The sequence below is a fragment of the Trachypithecus francoisi genome, unplaced genomic scaffold (assembly GCF_009764315.1).
Source record: "Trachypithecus francoisi isolate TF-2019V2 unplaced genomic scaffold, Tfra_2.0 Lachesis_group19, whole genome shotgun sequence".
NCBI lineage: Eukaryota > Metazoa > Chordata > Mammalia > Primates > Cercopithecidae > Trachypithecus > Trachypithecus francoisi.
This window is the reverse complement of record NW_022681464.1, coordinates 5,913,600-5,941,040: the sequence shown is the minus strand read 5'-3', so window position 1 is coordinate 5,941,040 and position 27,441 is coordinate 5,913,600. Positions and strand designations below refer to the sequence as shown.

The 27,441-nt window shown below is 46.1% G+C and overlaps 1 long non-coding RNA gene across 6 annotated transcripts; it reads right to left on the bottom strand.

The window, feature by feature from the left end:
- Window positions 1–111: 111 nt before the first annotated feature.
- LOC117063828 lies at window positions 112–12,892 on the bottom strand. Of its 6 annotated transcripts, none has more exons than XR_004429104.1 (7): window positions 12,731–12,892; window positions 11,888–12,101; window positions 5,812–5,986; window positions 1,493–1,612; window positions 1,183–1,345; window positions 839–951; window positions 340–618 (listed from the first exon to the last, which is right to left on the bottom strand). It is a non-coding gene; the product is annotated as an uncharacterized LOC117063828 (long non-coding RNA). The 6 variants fall into 6 exon arrangements; XR_004429105.1 differs by having other exon boundaries at window positions 340–608; XR_004429107.1 differs by lacking the exons at window positions 340–618; window positions 839–951 and adding an exon at window positions 112–312.
- Window positions 12,893–27,441: the final 14,549 nt, after the last annotated feature.

Sequence of the window (27,441 nt, the reverse complement as noted above, 5' to 3'; positions counted from 1 at the left end):
GTTCTTGCATCCTAAACACTCTTTACTCCCTCTCTTTTTCCTACATTCACTCTCAGCTGTTTCTCCAAAATGATATACAAACCACCACCAATCCCTCTTTCCTAACTGGACATCTTTCCTGAGCTCAACTCAGCTGTCTCCGGACATCCAAACTGAGTAGGTAAGACTTGTGTGCATCCCGTCTCTCTTTCCTGTGCGTCGATGAGCAGCTCAAGCCAGAAGCCGGAGTCTGTGACTGAGTGTGTGCTTGTCTCTGTGGGGTGACTGGTGAGTACAGGAATGTTCCTTGGAACCCATGATTTCTTCCCCATCCTCCGAGAGCAGGTTTGGGAAGGAGAGAGAGAGGAGAGAGGGGAGAGAGGGATAGAGGGAGAGAAATGGGGGAGGGAGGAGAGAGGCATGAGACAGAGCAGGTTTTCTCTTTTTAGAAATGAACATGTTTTATTCATGTTTGTGACATTTTAATAGTGAACGGTTGTCAAGGCAGGATACTGGCAGATTCCTCTCCGAGAATGCCCTTGGGGCTGAACCCAAACAGGAAAATCATCTTGATCTTTTCCTGAGATTAGATCTGGGTCGGGCACCTCATCAGAGACTCGATTGAACAGCTGAAGTCCCCTGACAAGAAGTGGTGACGGAGGGGAGGGCTCGGCAGGGAGGGAGGGTTTTTAAGGAAGGGCTGGATGTGTGAATGTGTGAACAGGTTCTGTAGCCCTGATGAGGGTGGAAGCCATGCCCCCCATCTCCCAGGACAAAGCTTCAGGGAAACAGACCCTAGGGGGTCTGGAAGGGTGGGAGAAAGGGGGCAAGAGGCTGCAGCAGGCTAAACGCGCCTCACCCCGAGCCGGGAGCTTGGAAGCTGCTGGGCCACATGGACCTTCAGGCTGCTCTGGTGGCTGTGACCAGGGGCTGCGGAATGACTTCTCAGCTTCTCTGTGGCCCTTGCTGTTCCTGGTTTTGAACAGTTGGGATAACTCCTTGGAAGGTTGGCTTGTGGTCTCTACCTCTCTATTTATTTTTTATGTTTTTATTCTTTTTTTCTTTTTTAGCCCTGACATCATTTATGATGTCTCTCCTTTACTAATGCGTTCTTTCTCCTTCCACCTTTCCCCTCACGTTCTTCCCCCGCCTCAGTTACCTTTTGCTAATGGAACCTGGTAATGCATCCCCTCTGGCTCTAACCTGGATCAAGTCTCCTAATTTATGTCTCCAGTTAGAGACCTCTGTCCCAAGGCTTGGCTTTTAGGAGGTTTCCTTTGCATCTTTGTCTTTTGCACAATGTTCCTTCACACAGCTGTAAGACCTCTTCATGCCACACCTCAGGCCAAACGTGTTTAGAAGCTCCCTACAAATGTGACGGACCCATTCTGAACAACTCACTCAGGGACCTGGTGCTCTCCCAGGCCCTTCCCTACTTTAAACTTGTCCGCAGCCACAGCACCCCTGCTCTGGCCCCTGACCTTCCCCCAACTTCAGTGTGTGTGACACACACCTATGCACACTCACTCTCACAACCTTCTTGCCTGGAATGCACTCCTTGGCATCTAGTACTGACTTCTGCATTGTCAGCCTTTGCTGGGGCTCCGTCCTCTCTCAGAACCTCAGTTTCCCACTGAAGAAAACAGAAGATTGGACCAGATAGGCTTTACTGGGATCCCCTTCAGCACTGAGATTCTTTAACTTTGTGACTACAGCAGTCCCCCCTCACCCTCAGGGGGATCCACGTTCCAAGACTTTCGGTAGATGCCTGAAACTGCCACACCCTATATATGCTATGATTTTTTTCCTATACACGCATTCCTTTTTTTTTTTTTCTTTTCAGACAGTTTTGCTGTGTCATCCAGGTTTGAGTGCAGTGGCATGATCTCACAATCTCACCGCAACTTCCACCTCCCGGATTCAAGGGATTCTTGTGTCTCAGCCTCCCAAGTAGCTGGAATTACAGGTGTCTGCCACCATGCCCAGCTAACTTTGTATTTTTAATGGAGATGGGGTTTCACCATATTGTCCAGGCTGGGCTCAAACTCCTGACCTCAAGTGATCCTCCCACCTTTTGCCTCCCAAAGTGCTGGGATTATAGGTGTGAGCCACCGTGCCCAGCCCTATACAGGCATTCCCATGATAAAGCTTACTTTATAAATTAGGCACAGCAAGAGATTAATAACAATAACTAATAATAAAATAGAACAATTATAACAATATGCCAGCATCATTAATTTTGCACTTTGGGGCCTTTATTTATTTATTTATTTATTATACTTTAAGTGCTAGGGTACATGTGCATAACGTTTATATCATGTATAACTCCCCAATGCAATCCCTCCCTCCTCCCCCCTCCCCATGATAGGCCCCAGTGTGTGATGTTCCCCTTCCCGAGTCCAAGTGATCTCATTGTTCAGTTCCCACCTATGAGTGAGAACATGCGGTGTTTGGTTTTCTCTTCTTGTGATAGTTTGCTAAGAATGATGGTTTCCAGCTGCATCCATGTCCCTACAAAGGACGCAAACTCATCCTTTTTATGGCTGCATAGTATTCCATGGTGTATATGTGCCACATTTTCTTAATCCAGTCTGTCACAGATGGACATTTGGGTTGATTCCAAGTCTTTGCTATTGTGAATAGTGCCGCAATAAACATACGTGTGCATGTGTCTTTGTAGTAGAGTAATTTATAATCCTTTGGGTATATACCCAGTAGTGGGATGGCTGGGTCATATGGTACATCTAGTTCTAGATCCTTGAGGAATTGCCATACTGATTTCCATAATGGTTGAACTAGTTTACAATCCTACCAACAGTGTAAAAGTGTTCCTATTTCTCCACATCCTCTCCAACACCTGTTGTTTCCTGACTTCTTAATGATTGCCATTCTAACTGGTGTGAGATGGTATCTCATTGTGGTTTTGATTTGCATTTCTCTGATGGCGAGTGATGATGAGCATTTTTTCATGTGTCTGTTGGCTGTATGGATGTCTTCTTTTGAGAAATGTCTGTTCATATCCTTTCCCCACTTTTTGATGGGGTTGTTTGTTTTTTTCTTGTATATTTGTTTGAGTTCTTTGTAGATTCTGGATATTAGCCCTTTGTCAGATGAGTAGGTTGCAAAAATTTTCTCCCATTCTGTAGGTTGCCTGTTCACTCTGATGGTAGTTTCTTTTGCTGTGCAAAAGCTCTTTAGTTTAATGAGATCCCATTTGTCAATTTTGGCTTTTGCTGCCGTTGCTTTTGGTGTTTTAGACATGAAGTCCTTGCCCATGCCTATGTCCTGAATGGTACTACCTAGATTTTCTTCTAGGGTTTTTATGGTATTAGGTCTAACATTTAAGTCTCTAATCCATCGTGAATTAATTTTCGTATAAGGGGTAAGGAAAGGATCCAGTTTCAGCTTTCTACTTGTGGCTAGCCAATTTTCCCAGCACCGTTTATTAAATAGGGAATCCTTTCCCCATTTCTTGTTTCTCTCAGGTTTGTCAAAGATCAGATGGCTGTAGATGTGTGGTATTATTTCTGAGGACTCTGTTCTGTTCCATTGGTCTATATCTCTGTTGTGGTACCAGTACCATGCTGTTTTGGTTACTGTAGCCTTGTAGTGTAGTTTGAAGTCAGGTAGCCTGACGCCTCCAGCTTTGTCCTTTTGACTTAGGATTGTCTTGGCAATGCGGGCTCTTTTTTGGTTCCATATGAACTTTCAAGCAGTTTTTTCCAATTCTGTGAAGAAACTCATTGGTAGCTTGATGGGGATGCCATTGAATCTATAAATAACCTTGGGCAGTATGGCCATTTTCACTATATTGATTCTTCCTATCCATGAGCATGGTATGTTCTTCCATTTGTTTGTGTCCTCTTTGATTTCACTGAGCAGTGGTTTGTAGTTCTCCTTGAAGAGGTCCTTTACATCCCTTGTAAGCTGGATTCCTAGGTATTTTATTCTCTTTGAAGCAATTGTGAATGGAAGTTCATTCCTGATTTGGCTCTCTGCTTGTCTGTTACTGGTGTATAAGAATGCTTGTGATTTTTGCACATTAATTTTGTATCCTGAGACTTTGCTGAAGTTGCTTATCAGCTTAAGGAGATTTTGGGCTGAGACGATGGGGTTTTCTAAATATACCATCATGTCATCTGCAAACAGGGACAATTTGACTTCTTCTTTTCCTAACTGGATACCCTTGATTTCTTTCTCTTGCCTGATTGCCCTAGCCAGAACTTCCAACACTATGTTGAATAGGAGTGGTGAGAGAGGGCATCCCTGTCTTGTGCCAGTTTTCAAAGGGAATTTTTCCAGTTTTTGCCCATTCAGTATGATATTAGCTGTGGGTTTGTCATAAATAGCTCTTATTATTTTGAGGTACGTTCCATCAATACCGAATTTATTGAGCGTTTTTAGCATGAAGGGCTGTTGAATTTTGTCAAAAGCCTTTTCTGCATCTATTGAGATAATCATGTGGTTCTTGTCTTTGGTTCTGTTGATATGCTGGATTACGTTTATTGATTTGCGAATGTTGAACCAGCCTTGCATCCCAGGGATGAAGCCCACTTGATCATGGTGGATAAGCTTTTTGATGTGCTGCTGAATCCGGTTTGCCAGTATTTTATTGAGGATTTTTGCATCGATGTTCATCAGGGATATGGTCTAAAATTCTCTTTTTTTGTTGTGTCTCTGCCAGGCTTTGGTATCAGGATGATGTTGGCCTCATAAGATGAGTTAGGGAGGATTCCCTCTTTTTCTATTGATTGGAATAGTTTCAGAAGGAATGGTACCAGCTCCTCCTTGTACCTCTGGTAGAATTCAGCTGTGAATCCATCTGGTCCTGGACTTTTTTTGGTGGGTAGGCTATTAATTGTTGCCTCAATTTCAGAGCCTGCTATTGGTCTATTCAGGGATTCAACTTCTTCCTGGTTTAGTCTTGGAAGAGTGTAAGTGTCCAGGAAATTATCCATTTCTTCTAGATTTTCTAGTTGACTTGGGCCATTATTAAGTAAAAAGAAGGGTTACTTGAACACAAGCACTGATACTTCATACCGACACAGTGATATAAGATCTAACTGCTACCCCGACAATCCAAGCTGGATGCTAAAGTGACTAAAACGGGGGGCAGCCTATGCTGGACAAGGGATGATTCACGTTCCAGGTGGGATGAAGTGAGAAGGTGTGAGATTTCATCACACTACTCAGAGGGCGAGAAATTTAAAACTTTTGGATTATTTCTGAGATTTTCCACTTAATATTTTTAGACCACAGTGGACCTCAGGTACTCAATGGGAGGATCTTAGCAGAAATCATGGAAAGCAGAATCGTTGATGTCAAGGACTACTGTAGTTAGAAAGCTAACAGAGCTGGGCGTGGTGGCTCATGCCTATAATCCCAGCACTTTGGGAGGCTGAAGCGAGCAGATCGTGAGGTCAAGAGATTGAGAACATCCTGGCCAACATGGTGAAATCCCGTCTCTAGTAAAAATACAAAAATTAGCTGGGTGTGGTGGCATGCGCCTGTAGTCCCAGCTACTTGGGAGGCTGAGGCGGGAGAATCGCTTGAAACCGAGAGTCAGAGGTTGCCATGAGCCGAGATCACGCCACTGTACCCCAGCCTGGTGACAGCATGAGACTCCATCTCAAAAAACAAAACAAAACAAAACAAAAAAACTAACAGAGAACACGGACTCGGCCTCAGATACATCTGTGTTCCTGACAGCAGCAACACAGAAACTGCTGGACAAGCCATGTAGGGTTTGTTACTCTGTCCCACTGTGAGAGCAAAAGGTCTCGATGGTGTGGGTCTAGGGTATGTGTGGGTGTCTCTGAGTACAAAGCGTACCCCAGATGAATGGAAAGAAGGCATGTTCCAGGGGTGCACATGGAGGCCATTTCTGGGTGTTAGATGACAGCAGAAGTCAGAGTCTGAGCAGAGCTCTTCACTTTAGATGATGCCAGTGACCTTGGGATCTGCAATCTCATGCCGTAAGCCTCTGCTTTCGTCTTAGCTTCTTATTCTGTAAAAATGGGGAGAATCTGTGAGGTTAACTATGGTAGTGTGGTGTGAGTGCCTGTCATATAAAGAGCACTCAGTAGGTGTCAGTTTTCTGGCTTCCTTCTGCCCATCCTTCCCTCCCTACACATTCTCAGGGAAGACAGTTTCCACTTGACTCAGTGCCAAGTTTGAGGCAAGTAATCTTCTCACTCTGTGGGACAGATATTTTCTTGTTCCACCTTTCCACATGGGTTTTGCCCTTGGAGGATCCAGCATAAAGTTTCCTGTCTGACTACCCGCTTTGGGATGGTCCCAGCCTTCGTTTCCATGTTCTCCAGCTTCACAACCTCTCTCACCGATTTCTGTCATTGACCAGTCCTGACCATGTGGGTGAGAGGGAGTGCTTCCACGGTATGGACTCCTTGGCCAAAATGGAAACTCGTTCATTTCAGGAATTATTTTTTCTCCTCTTAAAGGCCCTGCCATGTGTGACTCAGACCCAGGTCGTTCCTCAGTGAGACCTCAGTGGTAAATCACAAGGACTGGGCTCCAGCCCACACAGATGCTATCCTCTTTCTTCTGTGACTGTGTGCTTAGCTTAAGTGGAAAAAAACAAACAGAGAAACAAAGGCACTGTCCCATTCTGTGCAGCTGTTGTGCCCAGGGGTACTGGTCTAAGCCTCCCTCTCCAAATCCCTTTGCCACTGAAGGTAGAACAATTCAGGTAAATAGAAGCTCCAAAGAAAATAAGGTCATGGTTTAATGACCCCAGGCTTGTCTTGAATGAGCCAGTGGGTGATGGATTTCCACATTGCCTCTGGCAGGTGAGGTTCGTGGGCAAACACATTAAACAGGAATGAGAATAGCAGTCAGATTTCCTTCATTAAATATCCGTAATATTTGATCTTGTGAAAATAAACAACAAAGCGCTAGAAGGGAGGTCCTATGGAATAGTGAAAGTTGATTCATCTGGGCAAAAGGTGATCAGCTGGTGTGGCCAAGAGTGTGACAGCAGGAAGCTCAGGCTGCAGGATGCTTCTCTGGGAGTAAATCTGGTTTGCTCAGTCCGTGTTCTGGGCCCAGAGTGTCTCCTTAGAGGGTAGCCCGTGGACTGAACAAGAGCATTGCCAATTTGCCTGCAACCTTACCTAAATCCAGCAATTCTCAACTTGGAATAGGGAAACACAGCATCCAGTTCCCAGGGAAGCTTGTGACACACACACACACACACACACACACATTTCCCTACCCATGTGGTTGTGTCTCAGTAGGATTATAGTGTAGTGTGGCCTGAGAATCTGCATATTTACTGAACTCAGCAGGTAATTCTGCCACATAGCCAGGTACAGGAACCACAGCCCTAACCCATTATGAAGTGACTAGAGGTGGATACATCAGCTTCCAAATTAGCCCCCATTCTGTTCCCTTTCTGTGCTTCTCCACTGTTTCTCAGCTGCCACGCTACACTCTGTGTGTGTGTGTGCCCATTCGTGTGAACATGCTCAAGAGTGTGCAGTTCTCAGATCCAGCCTCCTCACAGTGAATGAAACTCTCCCACAGCCCTTCCCTGCCAGTTTTGAGAGTCACTGATTTCCTCATTTCCACATCTCAGGCTGTGTGGGAGAGGAAGTTCACCTGCGTGCGCACTGGACTTTGCGATGCTGTTCCTTTGTTGGAGGGAGTAGAGCCCTCCCATGGCCTTGGGGGACATTTGGAAGCAAAAGGAAAAGGTGCGCCCCCGAGGTGGGGCCGTCTCTGGCCTGGACACCTGCTCTGTGGACCAACAGTTTTGCCATCGATAGGTGGTCTTCCAGTGGGTTGTATAAAATTCTTCTGGAAAGGCTGGGCATGGTGGCTCATGCCTGTAATCCCAGCACTTTGGGAGGCTGAGGCAGTTGGATCATGAGGTCAGGAGAATGAGACCAGCTTGACCAACATGGTGAAATCCTGTCTGTACTAAAAATACAAAAATTAGCCAGGTGCGGTATGGCGCGCCTGTAATCCCAGCTACTTGGGAGGCTGAGACAGGAGAATTGTTTGAACCTGGGAGGCGGAGGTTGCAGTGAACCAAGATTGTGCCATTGCACTCCTGCCTGGGTGACAGAGTAAGACTCTATCTAAAAAAAAAAAGATTCCTCTGGAAAGAAAGGTGCCGAGTTAGCTGTGAGGTGTGTCCACAGTGCCAGCCCACAGTGGCTGCTTTCTGCTTCAGGTCCATGCCTCTCCCTGGGAATGCATGGATAATAAAAGGAGCAGAACTGGCACTCAGCTCAGTCACTGATGATAGATGAGGCTGCTTACACAGTGGGAAGGGCTCTGAGCCATGGTGGAAGGGCCCACACCGTGCCCTGGGGATTTACTGTTGGGGAACAACTCAGGGGCCTTTTGTCCCTAGGGGTGCCCCAGAAAGCCTCCTCAACCCTGTTTCCCCAGGCCCACAGGCACGCCTTGCCCACTCCACATGCTTGCCTGTAGGCCAGTCACTGCCCACCCCCCTTCTCTTGAAATTCTGTGCTCCAAGTCCCCCCTCCTTTACTCCAGAAGACAAGCACGGGCCTCTTGTCACCTGAAGGGCTTCTTGCCCTTGCCACAGGGAGGACAGGGGTGTGTAATGACACAAAGAGGGCATTGCAGAGCACGCACCTTGCCTGGGCTGCCGCCAGCGTGGTCCCTGGCTCCTGACTTCCTTCTGAGATTGAAGAAGGAAGTCGTGTGCACAGAGGTCATCAACAGCCCTACCAACCCTCGGCTCCCTGTGTCAAAAATGCAACAGCTCACACCTCACTTGTCTTTCCACATCTTCTTTCCTGCCTGTCTATTCTTCTATCTTGCTGCCTTTTATTTTTATTTTTTATAAAGTTCAATTTATCAATTGTTAAAAATAGATTGTACTTTTGGTGTTGTATCTCTTTCTCATGCTCTCTCAGAGTAACAAGGTCTTACTGTGTTGCCAGGTCGAAGTGCAGTGGCATGATCATGGCTCACTGCAAGCTCGACTTCCTAGGCTCAAGTGATCCTCCCACCTCAGCCTCCCAAGTAGCTAGGACCACAGGTGTGTGCTACCATGCCTGACTAATTTTGATTTTTGTAGAGATGGAGTTTCACTATGTTGCCCAGACTGGTCTTGAACTCTTGGCCTCAAATGATTCTTCCATCTCAGCCCCCCAAAGTGCTGGGATTGTGTATGAGCCACTGCACCCATCCTCGGCTGACTTTTTGAGCCTCTTTCTCTTTGTTTCCCCATTTGGATCAATAATGAACATGTGGGGGCTACCCTGCATTCTGATGTGGCCAATCCCAAGATTGGCCCTCAGATTAACGCCCTGAGTCAATCAGCCATCCTCCACCCCATCCTCAATCTTATCCCAGGTCGTGGCGCCATCCTTTGACTCTTGCTGACCCGAGTGGAGGAAGTAGACAGGGATGGAATCTAGCTGGGGAGGAGGAAGCAGAGGGCTTCTTCCTTGCCTCCACTCAACAGCTCTCTTTGCTGTGTCCTTCAAGTGATGTCTGATTAAGACAGCCTGGCGCAGGCCCCTCTTATTCCTTGTTGCTCTCATCACTTACATATCATGGCCATAACTCGCACATTGACAGGAAACCAAATCTTCATGTGGGCACATTCTATCATCCCAGTTAGATCAAAGAGGGCAGGAGATGCACCCCGCACTCACTAGTGCCCTGCTCGCTGGCAGAAGTCCAGCTGCTTGACTAACTGGCTACTCCTGGAGACATTTCCTGGCTTCCTGGGAGGCACTGAAGGCAGTTTCCACCGGAGGCTTGGTCTCCAGGAAAGCCAATGCAAAGAAGAGCTAGCTCTCTTGGTGGGAAGAATTCCTGGGCTTATAAAGGAAGCATTTCAATGACCAAAGCACTCTGTTTACTCATTTATTTCTTCTTTCATTCATTAATTCCTAGTAGGCCTACTCAGTGCCAATTTAGGTAATATACAGTCCCTGGGAGCTTACCATCTTGTTGGGAAGATGAGACTTGAAACAACGGGACAAGGCAAATAAGATTAAGTGCTCCAGATGCTTGATTTGAATCATGGATTGAGGGGGTAAGAGAAGAATGGTGGGGCTGTAGGAGAGAGTAGGTGCTCTCTAGGAAGTGAGCGGTTTCCCAGCCCTGGAAGAAAGGGCAGGATTTACACATGTAGATGAAGACCTTCCAGACAGAAGAAATGAACAAAACCTCGGTGTTTTGCAGTGAGAGTAGAGGGCGTTCTGGGGCAGTGGAGGGAGCTTGAAGAAATCAGTGTGGGCTCTGTGCTGCTGCCCTGGATGCAGCAGGCTGGTAGGCCATGCTGGCCATTCCAGGCCTTGTCTGGGAATCCCTCTGGTAACCAAGAATGCGCTGAGAGTGACGGACGTGCTGGGGCTGCACTCCTCTCTTCCCATGCCCTACAAGCAGGCCCAGGCAGGGCCAGGTCCCCATCCAAATCACTCTTGTCTTGCTCCCGGCCCAGAAGTAGAAAGAGAAGCTGGAAAGGCAAAGTCGTTTGATTTCCACTGCTTTCTGAGCTGGTCAGGTGGAAGGCAGCCAGGGAGGAGCAGCTGGCGACAGCTCGCCTGACTGCCTTGGATGGCAGGCAGCTACTCAAGGGAACAATTGGGCAGAAGTGGGGGGCAGGAGGGTCAGGGAACATGGGCCAGTGGAATTCTGAACAAGGTCAAGGTCCAATTTGGTACAGTGCTTGATTACCAATTTAAATCCCATCTTTCCTTCCAGAGTGGCTGCCCCCTGCAGAAGAGGCCAGGGCTACCACAGGGGAAATTTGCATTTAAGGACTCCAAGTGCAGGGCGCCCTGGCAGGGCTGTAGTCAGCCAGCAGTCCAGTGGGTGCTCACCCTTGCACCTGGCAGTCACATGTTGAATATGCTCCTATTTTGCCTATATCTGGCTGCCTGTACGCTTGGGAAACAAACACAAAACCAAAAACTCTTCTTACCTCTTGCATTCAGGGGAGGATCCCAAAGCATGCAGGGTGGGAGGTGGTGGGGTCTAGACAGTGGGTAGTGATCATAGGTTTTTCACACCTGAGGCTGGAAGAAACTGCTAAGGGATTGGCAGTCAAATGGGCAGCAGGGCACTGAAGGGGGTGATGGGGAAAGGAGCCCATAGGAGGAGGCAGAAATCTTGGATGCAGTGGTGGCTGAAGGGTGGGTTCCACAGAAATGGTTGATCGATTGATTCCAGGCATGTAATTCGGTTTGAAAACAGGCTCCTCTTTGAGACTCTTCCCTTGGGGCAGTTGATTCTCAGTCTTTGACTTCACCTGGGGTGCTTTTGAAAATATTAATGCCTAATTGCCAGTGGCCTGGAAATTCTTTCCTACTTTATTTTATTCATCCATTCATTCATCAAGAAAGCAAACCTATGCTTTTTAAAACTTTTAATTTTTGCTCCTAAAAAAGCAAACCTAAACCTGAAAATTCTGATTTAGCAAATCCACAACTTCTGTCTCTTCCCATCAACACCACTACCTCTACCACCATTACCCCCATCCCAAGGTAAGGTGTGGAAAGCTCCGCTGCACTGGCATGTCCTACAGAACTCCCTGGAGTTGGTCTTTTTGTTACCCCTTTACCATTAAATCAACACACATTTATTGGGTACCTAAGTGTTGGTGAAAATAGCTGTACAGCTTAAAGTCTAGGCTGCTTTTGGTGTTTGGTTTCTTTCAGCTGCACTGGACTTTCTGTGAGAAGAGGGAGTATATGGTGCAATTTGTTCATGACATCAGAGTTCATGGGGACAATGACCTGCTTGCAGGGAGTTTGCTTGCTGGCATCTCCGAAGGCAATGCCTGTTGCAACCCTTTAGCTGCTGTGGGGCTGGGACATCAGGACTGGGTTACCCAACACCCTGTGACCAGGAGCCTTGCGGGTACACACACACACACACACATGCACACCCTTACCTGAGGCACCTGATGATACATTTTGTGCATCCTGCAGTTAAGTTGATGGCCAACCAGGCCTAGCTGGCCCAGACTTCAGCTGAGCAATCCTGAGATTCATGGAGTGCCTTAGATTTGTTGTGGGCCCCAGGGGTTCATCACTCTCCCCTTTTCAGGTGACAATGGGCGCAGAAGTTGCTGTGATGAGGACCCTCTGTTATCTTTCCTTGTCTGACTGGAAGGAGAAAGGAATGCCTGAAATTAGCCAATCTCAGAGGACCATGGGCTCCCTCAGGACTCAGGGTCCTCAGGCTCTCGCTGGTGTCCATGGCTGGCTGATGTCTGGGAGGCTACTCAGAGATGGCCACTAGATAACCAGGCTGCATATGATCTTTGCTGGGACACATTCCCCACATGGAAACCCCAGCCCCACCCAGTCCCATTTGCCACTCACCGTGGAAGCGTTAGGAGCTTTTGTGGGGGCACATTTAGGGCCCCACTGCAGATCAGAAATCCTCAGTAGCTCCAGGGGCCCACAGCGTAAAGCACAGAGGTCTTTGGATGCCATCCAGGACATTTTATCATCCGCTCGCAACTGTCCTCTCCAGCCCCTTCTGCCTTTGCTCTCCCTTGGATCTTCCGCTCGGACTGGCCCCCTGTCTGCCCAGCTCACCCCGACTCACCTGGGATGTTCCCCAGTCCTTTGACCCCACATGCCATTAGTACCGAAGGTGGGGAGCACTCGCTTTCTCCCTAGATACCTACCAAATCCCACCACACATTCTAGGACCAGTTCTAGGAAACCTGCCTCCACTGGGAGTGATTTCTGGGCGTTTCTCCAGGGTGGCACCTTGTAGTAATCACCTCTGCATCTGCAGTGCTTGGCATGGTGTGAAGAAGTCTCTCAAGAAGCCCTGGCTGGATCACCACTCGCACACGGATGATCTCTGTCCTTCCTGCGGCACTCTGCCTTAGGTGTGCTTGTTTGCATGTGTGTGTATCATCTTAACCACCTCATGAGCTCACGGAAGGCACAGCCGGGCGTCTCACTCCTCTATGACCTCACAGGCAGCTGGGCCTCTTGTGCATGTAGGTGTTCTGTGATAGATGTGTTCTGATGATAAGGAAGAGAGACATTGAAAGTAGTTTTCTTTCTGCTCCCTGATTTGGACCCTGGGCTCCAGCCAAGCCTGTTTCTTCACTGTCCCTGTCACATGCTCCCTGCTCCCCTGGGTGCTTACATTTGCTCATTCTGTTCTCTAGTCCCTACTTTTGTCCCCAGTCCTGGCTATTGTCCCCAAGGTCAGATTGAACCCCACTCATCCATAATCTGCTCCTCCAGGTGTCTTGGGACTGGAAGACTGCAAAGATGCTCAGTTCACCAACTGGAGTACCCAAGCAATACCATAGTTCTTCATTTTCTGTAAAATGGCTCAGTGCTGACTTCACATCCTCATCATACTGGGCTGTCCAGAAATTCAACCCAGGTCTTTCTTTGGTCACTCTCTGGTCCCCCACTGGTTTGGCTAAAGGCTCCCAGTCCTTCTTGCCATGGGTCCATACTGGTCACAGTGGAGGATGCCCCTGCCTGGCAGGTGTGGTGTCTGTGGATCTACTACTATACATCTTGCTGGTCACCTTTGGGTTATGGGCTTCTGTGGTGAGCCCAGTGCCCAAGGTCCAGCCTCCCTGCTATGCCATAAAAGCCATTCCTTATGAAAGCCAGTGTGAGGTGCTTCCGGGGAGCAGGTTGCAAGTTTCTATTGATTTGGGGACCCACAGGCCACTCCCCAATTACTGATTTTAGTCTAGGGACATCCCCTTCCTCAAACCCCGTTCTCCTTAACCTTGGAAAGTTCAGGCATCCCGTTGCAGAATTCTCCCAGGCAAGGAAACTGAAGCCACCACCTGTGAGAGCTGGGGAAGGCAAAGGCGAAGACAAAAGAGGGGCGTTGGCACTAACTATTATTTCAAAAATTCCTGTGCCTGACCCCACTCTTCTGAGCTCCATTTGTATTAATAAACACTCTTTGAGTGCTCTTTACTTTTTAAATGCAATACTCTTGTCCCTCTAATGAAAGTGTAAACCCTGTGGGGTCCATTCCCTGGTGTATGAGACCTATTTTCTCATATTTCCCCCTTAGCAACTCGTGCAGAGCTAAGCGCACAGTAAGGGAGTGTCAGGGCTTGTGGCTGATTCTTGTTTCCAGAGCTCCTCAGAGAATGACTCCAGCTCTGCTCTAGCATCTCAGAAAGCGAGGCTTTTGCCTCGGCAGCCCTCACTGCTTCCTGTGCTCAAGAAGACATCGGCTTTACTCACAGCAGCTGCCTCTCCTGCCCAAGCCCTTCCTGCCTGTGGTCCTCTCCCACCAGCCCCACAATATTCGCCTTGTCCTGGAGTGGGGGAAGACAGCCCACAGCAAAGGGACACGCTTTCTTCTGCATCCTGGCTGGGTTACAGAACTAAGTGATGCCAGTCCCAGCTCTTTGTGCGGTAGGAAGGCTGCAGGTCCTTTGGAGAAGTTTTGAAATTCACTTTTTCTTCCTCTCCTGGTGAGACTGAGATATTGATAAGAAGTCTCAGCAATAAGGAGAGAGAACCCAGCGAAGGAGAGGTCTGTAGTCACAGCTAATCTCAGGCTAGTTCTAGGAATTCTTTCTTCCTTCATCCCTTGAGCCTGATCTCCCTCCATTCCCTCCCGCCTTTCTTTCAAACTTACCTTGCCTCTCTAATCCCAGCTCCCCAACTCAAGTCATCAGTGTTAACAGACTAGTGCCCATCCTACCACAACTTTCTTCATGTATGTGCACACAATCATACAAACTCATCTATAGGTTAACTCATGGTTGTGGTTTTTTTTCTTTTTTAAAATAGCATCATTCTATATAGACTGTGTATCCTGCCATTCTTGCGTAACAATATCATATGAAAAACCCTTCACGTTAACTGGCATAAATAGTATGCATTTTTAAATAGCTAAATGCTATTCCTTGAAATGGCTATACCATCATTTATTAAACAGGTTTCTATTGATGGACCATCAGATTGGTTTCTGTTTAGTGCAGTATGTGTTGGTGTTTTTGTTGTTGTTGTTTTCTTGTTTTGTTTTGTTTGAGATGGAGTTTTGCTCTTGTTGCCCAGGCTGGAGTGTAATGGAGTGATCTCTGCTCACTGCAACCTCTGCCTCCTGGATTCAAGCAATTCTCCTACCTCAGCCTCCCAAGTAGCTGGGATTATGGCACCCACAACCACGCCCAGCTAATTTTTGCATTTTTAGTAGAGACAGGGTTTCACCATGTTGGCCAGACTAGTCTCCAACTCCTGACCTCAGGCAATCCACCAGCCTTGGCCTCCTAAAGTGTTGGGATTACAGGCGTGAGCCACCATGCCCAGGCAGTTGGTGCTTTTTAATGCTATGGAATAGATTCCCATACATGATTTCTGATTAAAGGGAATGCATGAAGGTACCATTTAGGTACAGTAAAATTAACCCATGTTCATGTAGATTTCTGCAAGTCTGCACAGATACATACAGAATATAACCAACACCATAATCAAGATACAGAACAGGTCCATAACCCCAGAAAGTGACTTTTTTTTTTGTAGTCAACTTCTTCCCCATCTCCCATCCTTGCAACCACTGATCTATTTCTATAGTTTTGTCTTTTCTAGATTGTCATATAAATGGAATCACAGAGTAGACTTTTGAGTCTGGCTTCTTTCACTTAGCGTGATAAGATCCATCTACAACAAGACTCATTCATTCATAACAAAATCCATCCGTATCATTCATTTATAACAAGATTCACATTGTTGCAAATATCAGTGATTTGTTTCCTTTTATTGCTGACTAGTATTTTACTCTATGGATGTACTAATGGATTATTTATCCATTCCTCAGTTGAGAGACATTTGCGTTGTTTCCATTTTTGACAATTAAAATAAAACTGCTATAAACTTTCATATAAAGGTTATTTATGTGGATGTAAGGTTTCATTTCTCCTGGTTAAATTTCTAGAAGTAGGATCACTGGATTGTATGCTAAGTATATATTTAATTTTATAAAGAACTTCCACCTGTTTTCTATGGCTGTACCATTTTGAATTCCCAGCAGCAGTACATGTTGTTCTGTGTCCTTGATAGCATGTGGTGGTGTTATTTTGATTTTGGCCATCCTAGTGTTTACTGGTATCTCATTGTGGATTTAATTTGCATTTCCCTAACAGCAAGTGTCATCAAACATCTTTTCCTGTGCTTAATTGCCATCTATGTTTCTTCTCTTCCTCAAAGATTGTGTTCAAATCTTTTACCTTTTTTCTTTATTCAACTGCTTGTTTTCTTATTTGAGAGTTCTTTATGTAACCTGGATACAAGTTATTTATGTGTTTGCAAATATTATTTTCCAGTGTGTAGCCTGTTTTTTCATTCTCTTAAGCGTGCTTTTAAAAAGAAGTTTTAAGTAAAGTCTAACAACAATTTTTGTCTTCTCTGGATCACGGTTTTGGTACAGCACCTGAGAAATCTTTACCTAACATAAAGTCATGGAGTTTTTTTGTATGTTTTCTTCTGTGTTTTATAATTTTAGGTTTATAGTTTTTGATTTTATACTTTGGCATATGATTAATTTTTAAAGTGTTTTTTTAATAAGGTAGGCTGCATGGGTTGAGGTTAATTTGTTTGCATATGGACATCCAATTGTTTGGCAACATTGACTAAAAGGATCATCCTCTTTCTCATTGAAATGACTTCACACCTTTGTAAGAAATCAACTGACCATATTTGTTTGGGTCTATTTCTGGACTTTCTAATCTTTTCCATTAATGTATATGTCTATGCTTTCTCTAATACCAGATGTTTTTTAGTGTACTTATTTTTAATTTTAATAAATATATTTTTATAAAGTATTGCTCAATTGCTTTCCAAACAGGCTGATCGATTCTTCTTTTCAATAGCAATATATGAAAGTGTCCTATTCCTACACATTTTTGAGCAAACAGTATCATCACACGTTATTTTTTGCCAGTATCCTGGGTTAGAAGTATCTCAGCATTACTTCAATTCTGAATATTTTCTTTTAATTAGTCCTCTATATTACACTGGGATAGAGAGAGGCAGAAAGAAAGCGCAGAAGTGAAGTTAAGTTTACAACATTATAAGCCTACTATGACCTGGAGTTTGTGCTAGGTCTTTTTTTTTTTTCTATGTTAGATTTTATTTTTAATTTGAATAATTTTTTGATTTAATTTTTTATTGTGATAAAATATATATAACATAAAATTTACCCTTTTAACCATTTTTAAGTGTACAGTTCAGTGGCATTAAATACAAAGTGCACTCACATTGTTGTGCAACTATCACTACTATCCATTTCTAGAACTTCTTTTTCATGATCCCAAAGAGAAACTCTAGATCTCTTTCATGACCCCAAACAGAAACTCTAGAACTTTTTCGTGATCCCATACAGAAACTCTCAAACGTTTTCATGAACCTAAACAGAAACTCTGGAACTTTTTCATGATCCCAAACAGAAGTTATTAAACAATAGCTCCCATTTCCTTCTCTCTCCAGTCCCTGGTAACCTGTACTCTACTTTCTGTAGACAGTGTAGGTATAACAATAGCATCTTTTTTTTTTTTTCTGTATACATTCAAAGAACTTTCTCTAGTAATGAACTATAGACATAATCCCTGAAATTATAGTCTTGACAACAGGATTTTGGCAGGTTGAGAAATGTTCTGTCAACAATGAGCCACAAAATATGGAGTACTGGGAATGTCTGTTTTTGCTTAGAATCTCTCCAAGTCTAGCTTTCCTCTCCTGAAAGGTCCTGCTTAAATCACATTTATAGTGAGAACACAACCATACAGACACAGAGAGCTATATACAAATTATGAACCTTTGTTTTATACCAAAATATCTGTGACTAGATTGATGCTATATAAATAAAATTTTATTTTATTTTATTTAAAAATTCTTTTTGAGACAGGGTACCCCTCTGTTGCCCAGGCTGGAGTGCAGTGGTGCGAGCTCACTGCAACCTCCACCTCCTGGGCTCAAGCAATTCTCCCACCTCAGCCTCCCAAGTAGCTGGGACTTCAGAAGTGAGCCACCACAGCCTGTTTTTTTTTTTTTTTTTTTTTTTTTTTTTTGAGACAGAGTTTCACTCTTGTTGCCCAGGCTGGAGTGCAATGGCGTGATCTCGGCTCACTGCAGCTTCCGCCTCCCAGGTTCAAGCGATTCTCCTGCCTCAGCCTCCCAAGTAGCTGGGATTACAGCAGCCGCCACCATGCCTGGCTAATTTTTTAAATTTTTAGTAGAGACAGGGTTTCACCATGTTGGCCAGGCTGGTCTCAAACTCCTGACCTCAATTGATCCGCCTGCCTTTGCCTCCCAAAGTGCTGGGATTACAGGCATGAGCCACTGTGCCCGGCCTCTGCTAAATTTTTTGTATTTTCTATAGAGACGGGATTTTGCCATGTTGCCCAGGCTGTAAAATCCTGTTTTAGATGGCCTAAGGGAGTTACTTCTTTGGAGAAGTCCTGTAATTAATTAATTTGTTAAATGGAGGATTACTCACCAATGTGTCTGCTTTGAATATTCAACTATTAATACATTTTGATATGGTTTGGATGTTTTTGGATGTGTGTCCCCTCCAAACCTCAGGTTGAAATGTGATTCCCAATGTTGGAGGTGGGGCCTGGCGGGAGGTACTGGATCATGGAGATGGATCCCTCATGAGTGGCTTAGCACCATCCCTTTGGTGATGAATGAGTTCTCATCAGTTAGTTCATGCCAGATCTGGTTGTTGGAAAGAGTCTAGGACCCCTCCTCTCTCTTGCTCCTGCTCTCACCATGTGATGTGCTGGTCCCGCTTTACCTTCTGCCATGAGTAAAAGCTCCCTGAGGCCCCACCAAAAACCAAGCAGATGCTGGCATCATGCTTCCTGTACAGCCATCAGAACCTTAAGTCAATTAAACCTCTTTTCTTTATAAATTACCCAGCCTCAGATATCTCTTTATAGCAATACAAGAATGGCCTAACACATCTGGTTTTTTCTAAGGACCAACTAAACAGAACACTCACGGGCTGACTTTTGTGAAAGTGGATGGGTGGTTGAGACCAGAGTCTAACAGGATCAGACAGTGCTTGGCCCATGGCAGATCCTGGGCCATCTTAGGGGGTCTCCGTGTGGCCTGTGCTCAGACAGTGCTTGGCCATGGCAGATCCTGGGCCATCTTAGGGGTGCCACCATGTGCCCCCATGCTCAGGCTTGGCCCATGGCAGATCCTGCAGAGGAGTTTGTGAAGGACTGGATGCTGGCTTTCCTGTCAGCCATTATTCCTTGTGGGTATTACTTCAAGTAATTCTTACAAAAGCCTTGTAAGTTATATATTGTTATTATTTATTTTCTGTTGAAGAACTGGAAAGCAGTGCCCAGGGCCTCTAAGAGTTGACCAGAGGGTGTTAAGTGAGATCTATTTACAGGCCTTGTGGCTAATAGGAGTTTGGAAACTTATTTTGGGCTCTACACAGCCTGGCTGTCAAAGGTGTATTTTTCACTGTCCAAAGTCTGAAAGTCAGGCTCTGTTGAGGGACGTGCTTGTGACATCAAGTGGGAACAATGGTGATCATTCTTGGGGACAGAGTGGTGTCAAGAAAGGAGCTCCAACTTGGAAGTCCAAAATCTGAGAAACAAACGTGGGACAGCCACTAGCACCTGTTCCACACTCTGCTCCTGATGGCTACCAGGAGCCTTATCTCAGTCCAGGCTTCCCTACCAGGGGGGTTTGTGACATAGACAAGTCCTTTTATCTTTTAGGCAATTGTCTAGCACTTCCTCCCTGCCTCTAGACCAGTGGAAACTGAATTTCTAGGAGGAGTCCACATCTATATTTTTAAAAGTCCTCAGGAGATTCTAGTGCTCACAGGGTTGAGAACCAACGGAAAGGGGAGGAATCTAGAGGCCTCAAGTGCTGAGATGGGAAGGGAACCCCCAAGGAAATCTCAGGGAAGACAGGGGAAGGCTTCAGGGGATATAGGCTGACTGTGTCCAGTTGTAAATATGCCCTGGGTAGGGACTGGGGGTTGGAGATGGGGATACCACACTTTCTAGAAGGAAAGAACATTCCCAGAGACTTGTCATGTACCTCTGTGACCTGGCACACTTCCCAAGCCTACCTTCTTTGCCCTGCTCCCCAGCTGCACCCAGTTCTCACCTGGGCCCCCATGGGAGGCCTGGGCAGGCCTCACCATCTGCTAGAAGCTTCCCTGCATGTAGGCCCTGCTGGTCTTCCTGGAGGCTGACCTCTCCTGCAGGTGTTGGGATAATTTAGTGTGACACCTTATCCTTGGTATTACCCACATTCTAATTGTCCTATCCACCTGTATCTGTCTCTTGTGTATGTTTTTTTGTCCTTGAGATCTGGGACAGAGTCCTGCAGTGCAAAGAGCATGGGCTTTGGAGGCCCCCACACCTGCACGTGCATTGTCACTTATTAGCAATGTCACTTTCAGCAAATGATTAACCAAAGCCTCTTGTCCTCATCCATAAAATGGGAACAATGCTGTCTTCCTTTGAGGGTTGTTGTGAAGACAATATGAAGCAATGTACATAATGTCCTTGGTACACAGTAGGTGATCGATATATACATGTTGATTAACCAACCATTTGGATAATCATTGCCATAATTATAACCAACATTGGGGAGCATTTTGTCTGTCTTTTCATACAATAAACCTGTGGATTTTTATTAGTCTTGCTTTGCACACATGGAAAATGAGGTTCAAATTAGAAGGACTTGAGGCACACTACACAGGAGATGCAGGACTGGGGGTGCACCCAGGTCTTCTACCCTCAGATCCTCTGCCTGTGCTACCCTATTGCTCCCTGTGTGGACAAGATAGGTGTAGGGACAACTGTTGCTGCTTTGGCTCTGTAAGAACACCACCTGTGGTTCCCGGCTCCCCACCTGGTCCTTCCAGCAGAAGTTTGGGAAGCTTGGCTGGTGCGGACAGCTGCAGGGGGCCTGGGGAAGGGCCCTGTCATGTTTGCCGCAGCCTCTGGTCATGTTTCGATGTTTTCTCATGTGTTGTGGATGCGCACCACCCCTGCTCACATCGTTGGGCGCTCTAAGCCCTTTCCTTCTTGGCCCTATCCAGGCCTCACATCTGAGCTGCCAGTGTGGTTTGAATCATCACGTTTTTAGTAATGGTGCTGTTCTCTTAAAGGCAAGGGTGGAGATGAGGAGGGCGAGGGAGGCTGGAAGAGGGAGGAGGAGGAGAGTGATGGTGTTGGGGCCTTTCTGGAAAGGAACTGAGGAGACAGGAACCTCCTGTTCTTCTGCTCCGGCTGGCCCAAGGCCATGTTGATGAGAGGCTGATGAGATCCAACTCTGAGTCAGCAGAACCCGGAAAGGTCCCTGTGGGTCCCCTGCTGACTCACCGCGCCCCTTCCTCGCAGGCTCTGACCAGCAGCACATGGAGTGGCCAAGCTGTGGTGGCCAGGTGGGGTCCTGACTTCCTGGGCCATGGGGAGGAAGCTGAAGAATGGAAGGACACTCAGGATTCACTGAAGGGGCTCCCCAGATTTTGATCATAGCTGCAGAAATGATCTCATGTGAGTTTTTCTTCTTTACATTTTATCCAGAATAGAAAATATTGCTCCACCCTTACAATCCTGCCTCCATTGCCAACCTTTTTCCTCCCTCTGCCCTGGCTGTGCCACCTGGTGCAGCAGCGTCTGTTGCAAAGTGGGTGCCTTCGCATTGGGGTAGGAGGCTCTCAGCAACTCAACTCACACAGATCTCATGCCCAGACCAGGGAGGCAGAGGGAAGCTCCCCAGTGCTCCCAGACCCCTTTCTATGCCACTAGCCCCTTTGTTCTCAAGACAGGCTGTGGCCCAAAGAGCTGCTCCTGGAAGCATGCTGGCAGGAAGCTATGCATCAATGGGAGCACAGAAAGGGGAAAACAGCCTGGCCTGGACTTGCAGGAGGGCTGAGAGGAGCCAGCAGGTGAATGGAGCTAATGATCATGAAATATCCCCGAGGGCACCCCAGCACCAGGCTTGTCTCCCTCTTCCTCCAGGAGGGGCAAGTTCTAGGGGAGTCCCTTGAGAGACAGATGGTTCTCTTCCTCTCCTGTCCTCTGCTTCATCAGTGGGGTCGGCATTCCTGGGGAGGCGGGTGTGGCTGGGGTCCCTCCGGGTCTCTCCCTCCTGTGGCAGCAGAGTGTGATTTAAGGGCAGGGCCAGAGTGAAGCTGGTTTTGCCTGGACCTCCACTCAGTGGGAACCGAAGGCCACCAACTTCAGGGGGCTTCTTTGAATAGGAAAGGGGAATGCCAAGGGGGAGAACAGGAGGCAAGAAAAGAGGGCAGTTTGATCTGGTGATGTGATTTGTATCTTGGGGACAGCTGTACGAGATACACAGAAAATGAGACCCTGCCTCGAACCTTTCTGTGTTCAGAAAGGCCAGCAGTGACCCTCACGTAGGCGGGTGACCAGGTAGCTGCCCACACCAGCAGCTATGTTTGAAGTGAGAGGAAAGCTGGTTATTAGTTGGAGTAAATAAATGTTAAATTTTTTGATTGGAGGGAAAAATGGAGGTGTGTGTGTTTTGGGGTGGTCTTGGGGAGGAACCTCAGTGGGCTCAGACAGTGTCACAGAGGACAAATGTCACTACATATGTTGTGGAGTGGGAGTATTAAGCTCATAGAATGTGGCAGGAGAGGACACCTTCCTATGCCCAGGTCTAGCAGCCAGTTTTACAGAGAAGGCAACTGAAGGACCAGCCAGCCTGGGGGTGCCTGTAAGGCACCTGGCATTCTGTAGACGGAAAGAGGAAGCAGAAGTCGCTACCCAGAAGCCTGTATTCTACAATGATCTCTATAGTGCTTCATGAAGCACTATAGAAACACGTTCTCCTTCATTCTGTTATGTCATCTGCTGTAGACTGTAGCTTCTTCACGGCAGGGGCTGCTCTTACGCACGTGGGAGGTGCTTACATGCCCAATATTAAGTATTGGCCCAGAACTGCATAAATGATCAGCTCCTGGTTTGATGAACTTTGGTGTGTGAATCCAGGGAACCCGGAGTTTTTAAATGAGTCTTTAAAGCCTTAGAATCAGAACATACTATTTTTAAAGGGAATTATTTATTTTTTAATTGACAAATAAAAATTGTATATATTTGTGGTACATAACATGATGTTTTGCAATATGCATATAGTGGCCAGGCACGGTGGCTGATGCCTGTAATCCCAGGACTTTGGGAGGCTGAGGTAGGCAGATCACTTGAGGTCAGGAGTTTGAGACCAGCCTGGCCAACATGGTGAAACCTCATCTCCACTAAGATACAAAAATTAGCCGGGTGTGGTGGCGGGCGCCTGTAATCTCAGCTACTCGGGAGGCTGAGGCAGGAGAATTGCTTGAACCTGGGAGGTGGAGGTTGTAGTGAGCTGAGACCGCGCCACTGCGCTGCAGCCTGGGCGACAGAGCGAGACTCCATCTCAAAACAAAAAACAAAAAACAACAAATAAACAAACAAAAAACATATATTGTGGAATGATTAAAGCAAGCTAATTAGCATATATATTACTTCACGTTTATTTGTAGTGAGAGCACTTAAATTCTTCTCTCTCAGCAATGCTCAAGTATGTAATATATTGTTACTATCTGTAGTCACCATGTGGTAAATAGTGTACCACATGGTACACTTGAATTCCTGTCTAACGGAAATTTTATGCCCTTTGTCCAACAGTACCTTCCTGAAACCTCCTACCCTAGTCTCTGGTAACCATCATTCTACTTCCTGCTTCTATGAGTTTAACTTTTTTAGATTCAACATACAAGGGAGGTCATGCAGTATTTGTCTTTCTGTGCCTGGCTTATTTTACTTAACATAATATCCTCCAGGATCACCCATGTTGCCACAGATGACAGGATTTCCTTCTTTTTTAAGGCTGGATGCTACTCCATTGTGTATGTATAACACTTTTTTATCTATTGATCTGTTGATGTACACTTAGGTTGATTCCATATCTTGATCATTGTGAATGCTGTTGCAATAAACATGGGCGTGCAGATCTCTCTTTGATGTATTGATCAGCTCCTGGTTTGGTGAACTCTGGTGTGCAAAGCCAGGGCACATGGAGTTTTGAAATGAGTCTTTAAAGCCTTAGAACCAGACCATATTCTTTTTTTAAGAAAATTATTTTTTAAATTGGCAAATAAAAATGGTCAAATAAATTGACACAAAAATGTCCTTTGGCTATATACCTAGTCGTGGGGTTGCTGGATCATATGGTAGTCCTATATTTAACTTTTGAAAGAACTTCCGTACTGTTTTCCATAATGGACATGCTCATTTCCATTCCCACCAACAGCGTGCACATGTTCCCTTTTCCCCACCAACAGCGTGCACATGTTCCCTTTTCCCCACATCCTCTCCAACACGTCCTATCTTTTGTGTTTTTGATAACAGCCATCCTAACTGGTGTGAGGTGATAGCTAATTGTGATTTTAATTTGCATTAGTGGACCACATTGTTAATTATAAGTTTTATTTGCACTGAGCTTTGAATGAAAGCACCATCCTTTCTATCACGATTTCTCAATTGTCCTCTTACCGTCTTATTCATTCCTTTTCCCAAGGCTCTTAGCTGCTTTATTTTTTTAAAGATTTAAAATTTTATTTTTATTATAGTAAAATATGTGTAATGTAAAACTTAACATATGAACCATTTAAGTGTACAGTTCGGAAGCATTAAGTGCATTCACATTGCTGTGCAACCATCATCACCATCCATCCACAGACATTTTTCATCTTCCCAAACTGAAACTCTGCCTCCAGGAAACATTAGCTCCCCATTTTCCCTCCCCCAGCTCTGGCAATGACCATTCTGCTTTCTATCTTTATGAATTTGATTATTCTAGGTATCTCATATAAGTGGAATCATATAGTATTTGTCCTTTGGGGTCTTGACTGTCTTATAGTTGGTTTTAATTTCATTGAGATAGTCTTGGTCTCAGCCAACAAATTAATCTATTAAGCACCTCCTGAAATAACCACAGCTAATGTTCACTGGGCACCTACCTTGTGCTGGCCTGGGTGCCATGTAAGCACTGCACAGGCATTATCCTCTACTCCTTATGGCCACTTTGGGCAGTGAGTGTTTGAGGAATGTGAGGCACAACTAGGGGTAACAGGGCTGCAGGTGGAACCCAGGCCATCTGACTCCCGAGCCCAGCATTTCCCACTCTCTAGCCAAGTCCTGGGTTCTGGGATGTCTGCTTCACAGCCCCCTCACCAAGCCATGGGGCCACCAGTTAATCACATCCCTGAGTGGCCTTATTTTCTTCTCCATAACTGCTCTGCCTTTCACGTATCTGGGGAGACAGAACCCCTAGTCTCTTCCACCACTTGCCCAAATCAGGCAAAAGAGACATCCCTGACTCTTCCTTCAACCAGCATCTAGTTCCTAGGATGTTATCTAAATTACCTGCAAATTGGTCCCACTAGGACTCATTTCTTTCCTTTGGTCTGAATTATTATGGTGGCATCCAAACTAACTTTGTTGCCCTGAGCTGACCCCCTTGCAGTCTACCCTGATGAAGAAGCTGGGAACAGCCAGGTCTGGAGTCTCAGAGGGGGCCCCACATGCACGAGCTTCAGGCCAGTGTGGTCTCTCATCTGGGAAGTGGCAGGGCCTTGGCTGCAATAGAAGAGTCTTCAGCTGGGCTCGGTGGTTCACGCCTATAATCCCAGCGCCTGGGAGGCTGAGGCAGGCGGATCATGAGGTCAAGAGATGGAGACCATCTGGCTAACATGGTGAAACCCCATCTCTACTAAAAAATACAAAAATTAGCTGGGCATGGTGGTGTACGCCTGTAGTCCCAGCTACTTGGGCAGCTGAGGCAGGAGAATCGCTTGAACCCGGGAGGCGGAGGTTGCAGTGAGCCGAGATTGCGCCACTGCATTCCAGCCTGGCAAAAGAGTGAGATTCCATCTCAAAAAAAAAAGAGGCTTCACCCAGGAGTCCAAAAAGCAGCTCTGATCACTTCATTCCTTTCCTACTATGGTCCTGTGGCTCCTCAGAACAAGACCCCAATCCTTAGTGCTGCCTGCCTTTCCAACATCATGTGGTGCTCCCCACCTCAGGCCTATCTGCTAGTAAACCTCAGCTCTGCAGTTCCCAAAGGCCACTCTTACTTCTTACAGGTCTGTCACCCCTGCTGGTCTGTACACCCCACTGAGCAGACCCATGGCTTACTTTGGTAGCCCTGGCCTATAACTAACCTGATCTCTGCCAGTGTTTATTGGGTGAACAAGTCAGAAAAAGGCCTTTGGATGAGGACCTGAGCAAGGAAGAACAATTTGCCTCCATGATGCTAGCGTGAAGCATCGTTAGCCAATGTGACACCATTTCTCAGCTGACATACATTGTATCTGCCCTGAAATGCTAATGATGTCAAAATTAAACATACCTATGAGAATAGAAATATTTTTTCTATATATTTATGGAAGACAATGCCTAAAACATTTTAAACTTTTATTCATATGAGATAAAGGACCTTATCTTTGACTTTAAGGTCGAATAGGATCCTCATTTATTAATGTACTAATTATTTTCCTTGCGATAGACTCGCCTAACAAATTAGGTCTGTAGCAGACTTTTCCCCCTCTGTCTTTCCCCTACCATGTGATGCCTATCTTCTATCTTCTTGTTCCATGCCTCAGGAAGTAGGTCACAAGGAGGGGAAGTAGGTCAGAAACAATGGGCGTGAGGAGGCGGAGGATGGAGAAAGGCATGCTTTCCACAGGAATCTTCCAAGATCCAGGCCACTCCTCTCTCTCCACTGAGGGGGCGTGAGACAGATTCTGAGCCAGGCTATGGCAGAATCCGAGCGATGGCTCTTTGTACTTGGGGAGAGCTGCAATAGGAAGAGGGAGGGAGGATCCCAAAGGTTTGGGTGTTCTCCATGTGTGTCCCAGGGCACTTTCATTTTGGATGAAGCATCAGTCTGTGTGGGGCTGGGGAGGAGCAGCCCCCAGGGCTCGCTTCCTTAGGGAAGAATGTGCTTGCTCTGGGATGACAGGCCTCCTTGGCAATGGCAGGCAGAGTCAGTTCCATGGGACTTTTGAAATACATAAACAATCCCCTTTTTATACAAACACTCAAGCAAACCAAAGCTGGCTATTAATTGTCTCCCTGGCCTGGACCCAAGGCAGCAATTTGGACTTGCCCCCTTCTTGGATTAATCTGGAAGAACTCCCTCTATATCCCCTCTTACCCTAACCTCCCATACTCTGGAACCTAGAGACGAGACACTACTGACACTTGGGGTTGCAGAGTTCTTTGTTGTGGGGAGTTGTTCTGTGTGTTGCAGGATATTTAGCAGCATCTGTGGCCTCTACCCAACAGATGCCAATAGCAACACCCTGCTGGAGGCCGCACAAATGTTTCTTATGATTAGGCATAATTGAAGCCTGTCAGTAACAATATGAACTTGTGATCAATTAAGCAGTTGACCAATCGTTTCTTCCTCCTCCTTGCTCTTGTTAACCAATAAATACAAA